Source organism: Oratosquilla oratoria, unplaced genomic scaffold, assembly GCF_046742065.1.
Source record: "Oratosquilla oratoria isolate Oo_2021 unplaced genomic scaffold, ASM4674206v1 SCAFFOLD45, whole genome shotgun sequence".
NCBI classification, from domain to species: Eukaryota; Metazoa; Arthropoda; class Malacostraca; order Stomatopoda; family Squillidae; genus Oratosquilla; species Oratosquilla oratoria.
Window position 1 is genome coordinate 7,158,683 of NW_027467710.1, and position 5,000 is coordinate 7,163,682.

Here is a 5,000-nt window from a genome sequence, read left to right on the forward strand (position 1 = left end):
GTGAATACACCTGCATATGTTTCCTAACTCTTTGGTGAATACTTTGAAGAGTATTTATCCTATTGGATATATAATCATCCATATTATATATGGGTTTTTGCTCTGCAGTCAACATTTCATATGGCAGAGTTTTGTCCTCCCCAAAAATTATAAAATGAGGTGTATCCCCAGTTGCTACATTAATTTGATTGTTCAGGGTACACTTAACACAAGGAATCCAAGTATCCCAAGTTACACTATGAGGACTTATTAGGGTTCTAAGACATATAATTATCTTTTTGTTTAACCTTTCTACTACTCCATTACTTTGGGAATGGTTAACGAGTATATTGACTTTCTTGATGTGGAATACATTACATAGATTTTCCAAGATTTTGTTATTAAATTCAGTCCCATTATCTGAAACTAGGATGTTAGGTGTAGTAAAATTACAGATTATCTGATCATAGATTACGGAAGCAATAGTTTCAGCTTTCTTATTGATTATGGGTTGCAATATACAAAATCTTGAAAAATAATCAATAGCAACAAATAGGTATTTAAAGCCGTTCTCGGTTAATGGTAATTCCAATGTATCCATGTGAACTCTTTCCCAAGGTTTCTGTGGAATGGGATAGGTGAGTATAGGAGCAGGTTTTGGTGTATTTCCCTTCACCTTTACACATTTTACACACTTTTCTATATAATCATATATAGTTTTCTTCATACCTAGCCAAAAGTACTTAAGTTGTGCCTGTCTATAAGTTTTATCCTTTCCAGGATGTGAACTACAATCACTATCATGAAGTAACTTCAATATCTCATTTACCAGAGTTTGTGATATAAGCAACTGATTTACTTGACCTCTAGAAATATCTTTCCCATTTACAAATGTTTTCCTATACAAAATTCCATTAATCAAATGAAATTCCTCTATCTTATACCCCTTTGGTAGCTTTGGAGGATCTCCTCTTGGGTTCCTCAAATGCTTGATTATTGAATCACATGTCTCATCATCTCTCTGTTCTCTTATTAGCATTTCTTCATCTAAAGTTACTAATTCTTCTATACTACAAACTAAATTAATCAACCTAGTCCCAGTCATTAGTTGACTAATGTTTCTAGAAAGTGGATCTGCTACATTCCTTCTATCCGGAATATATTCAAATTGAACTTCATAGCACTGAAGTATCGCAAACCATCTAGCAAGTCTGCCTCTAAGATTCTTATGCTTAAATAAGTTCTGAATAGCTGTGTGATCAGTCCAAACTCTGATGGGATACCCTAGTATCATATCCCTAAAACTTTCTAAAGAATAAATTACTGCTAAAGTTTCTCTTTCAGTTATAGAATAGTTTCTCTCCGCACTATTACAAAGTCTGGATGTGTAAGCTATGGGTTTCAAAGTTCCATTTCTCTCTTGCATTAGTATGCCTCCTAACCCTATGTCAGACGCATCAGTACAAAGAATAAATTCTTTTTCATAGTCGGGGAAAATTAAAATAGGTGAACTCGTGAGTTTATCTTTCAACTTGTCAAAAGCTTTCTTATGTGCAGGTCCCCATATGAACTTTGAGTCCTTTCTCAACAAAGAACTTAGTGGATTAGCAATGTCAGCATAACTTTGAATGAATTTTCTATAATATCCTGTTAATCCCAAAAAGCTCCTAACCTTGTCTACATTGGTCGGAACTGGAAAATTCTTGACAGCGTCAACCTTTGAATTTACTGTACTCAGCCCGTGTCTGTCTATCTTATGTCCTAAGTAAATGACACTGTCTTGCAAGAACTTACATTTTTCAAGTTTTACTTTTAACCCAGCTTCTCCTAGTCTTGAGAATATCAAATCTAATTTCTTAAAGTGCTCCACTGCAGTCTGAGAAACTATTAAAATGTCATCTAGAAATACACTGGCAGTGTTTCCTAACGATCCATCTAGAATAGTATTCATTAATCTCATGTAAGTTAATGGACTATTACATAACCCAAATGGCATTCTCTTGAACTCATAATGTCCTGTTGTAGTAGAAAATGCTGTAAACTCTCTTGAATCTTCATGCAATTCTATTTGCCAAAAAGCTGATTTGATATCTATAGTACTAAAATATCTATTCTCAGTTCCCAAACTTCTCAAAATGTCACCGATAATGGGTAATGGTAACCTGTCACGAATGGTGTGCTTATTCAGTTCCCTGTAATCAATAACTGGTCGCATAGTCCCATCAGACTTTGATACTAAGATCAACGGAAAATTCCACTCACTTTTACTATGTTCAATAATATCCTGTGATAACATTTCAGTGATGAGTTTATCTACTACAGCTAATTTAGAGTGAGGAACTCTGTAGGCTGGTATGTAGATAGGTTGTGTTCCTGGTTTTAACTTAATGTGATGTTTTAAAACAGTTGTTTTGCCTAAGGCGTCCCCCGGCAAAGCAATTGCTTTTTTATGTTTCATAAGCAAAGCAAATAAAGCTTCATCCAACTCAGGGCAATTAGTTGATTGTAATAATTCTTTATATCTATTTCTTAAGTCTATGCCTTCTTGTACTGAACAAATTGATGAAGTTGGTAATTCTATCTCCTCACTATTCTCATTTAAAATCTTAATAGGTTTAGTACACACCTGAATACATCCTATTTGTGTACCTTTCTTTAAAACTATCTCTTTATTCATAGTATTAATTACTAATACTTCTACTCTGTTCTTATTTGTCTTATAAATCCCTGAGTCCCACTTCAATCCTTTAAGTTTAACTGATTCTGGGACTGTAATTACTTCAGAGTCTACATTGATTCCTTTCAAACACACTTCAACCTTATTAATTGACATGGGATGTAACAATGTCGACCTTGTTAATCCGCAATCTGCAATTCTCAAGGCATCTGTGGTTGATAATTTAGTAATCTCTGGGATTTCCTGAACTTCTGAGTTGGGTTCACTAATTGTTTTACTTTCTGTAGGGTTGGACCGCTCGGCCTCGCTATCTAGGATAGAAATGTTATCTAAGGATTCATTGATTCCTGTCACTGGTCTTAAGTCTGGTTGATTTAAGAATGGGATTAACTGTGACTTCACTAAAATTCCTAAGTCAGCAGGACAAATTACCATGTTTTCTTTTCTCATAGTTGCAAATCCTATCAATAAATCTCCTGGAAAAACAGACTCTTCTACCACTATCACTGGGATGTACAATTGTTCATTTGTATACAAGGCAACTTCTAGCTCAATCTTACCTAATGTTTTTAACTGATTTCCAGTTACACCTTGCAATGTGTAACGGATTGGTTCCAACATTTTCACTCCTGGGTTCAACTGGTTTAAAACTTTACTAGTAATTACATTAACTACAGACCCTGTATCAATAAAAATTTGAATAGGCTTATTGAACACTTTACCCGCAATGAGAGGTCCTACAGAAGTTTTACCAACAGTAATTATCAGTTTGTCAGTTTCTTTCATCTCCCTTGCATTCCCATATTTAACACAATACCGTCTATCGGTATATATATGGGGAGGTCTGAAATGGTTTATTCTGTGTCTGGGGGTTTTCCTCTTAGCCCTGGGGGTACCCGAAAATTCCGGCACTCATGAGTTCTGTGTCCGATTATATTATGGTAAATACAGAATGGAGGGTTCCTACATTGATACTCATTGTGACCTTCGTATTTGCAATTTCTGCAAATAATCCCATAAAAACATTCTTGTGCCTTGTGTCCCCATGCATTACAATTAAAACATAGGATTCTGGTATCCCTATCCCTAGATGGACTTCTAGCATGCCGCCTATGTCCTACTTCTGTTTTCTTAAACTCTCTAGAGTTCCTATATTGGCTATGTTGATTTATAGGCATTACATATGGGTTTATTGTTCTGGTCTCACTGCATCCTTGAAGAAGATAATCTACTTCTCCTAAACAGATATTTGATTTTAAATCTTTGTACAGCCTTTCTGCTGTTAAGTCATCAGAATTCTTTGCCAATAAGCTAAATGTAATCAATTTGATTACCTGTGAGATTTTCATCTTCTCACTAGATCTTTCTATCCAGTCTGAATCTTTCAAGATAGAATTCATGTCTTTTGACCATCTATCTAATCTAGCTAAGTACTCTGTGTCAATTTCACTTGTCCTAACTTCCTTAATCATTTTTACCAATGATCTAATAGGATCCTGATCACATTTGGACATGAAATGTTTAAGAAAGGCTGTTTTGTAATTATCATATTGATTAATTGATTCCATTTGCTGGAAGTTAATGACAAACCTCGCCCTTCCATGCTCTGGATCTATATTCTCCTTGAGAATCTCAATCTTACGATTCTCATTTGTAATGTTTTTACTAACTATAAGAGTGTCAATGAGGTTCAAGAACTTGTTTACACCATATGTGTTAGACTCTCCTGTGAATTTTGGAATATTTGTATTTGATGTGTGAATTTCGTGTCTCAACACGTTAGAATTCTGAGGGGTACTCATACTTATTACTAATACCTTGCTTTAGCCTGGCTGCTTGCGATGTCGCTTCGTGATGTCAATGTCTGGTTTGACGTCCTTCTACGGTCTTGTCATTCGTCAACGACGTTGTTCCTCCTCCATCACACACTCTGCCTTGAAGACCGCCTTGTAGATGATGATCACCTTGAAGAATCTTGAAGAATGCTTGTTCCCAACGTAGCAGTTACTTGAAGTTGTAGATTTCTCTCGTAGTCGTAATACACTCTTGATTTTGGTTGTCTTGTTCCCGTAGACTTCTTGCGCCACTTCTCTTCGGAGGTGTTTAACACTCAGTTCGTCGCACCGCTGTTCACCACTTTCACCACCCCTTGTCACCACTGTCACTTAAATTTGACTTGTAATATCACTCGTCTCAAGGCCCCTTGCCTTCTTTTTCCTGTAGTCTCACTATTTTCTAGGCCCCGTGCCTAGTTCTCTCGTCCTTTGGGTTAATAAAAGGGTGGTGAATTTTCTTTCTTCTTTCACTGTAATTTCACCTTCTGCTTACACTCGGGATCTCTTTC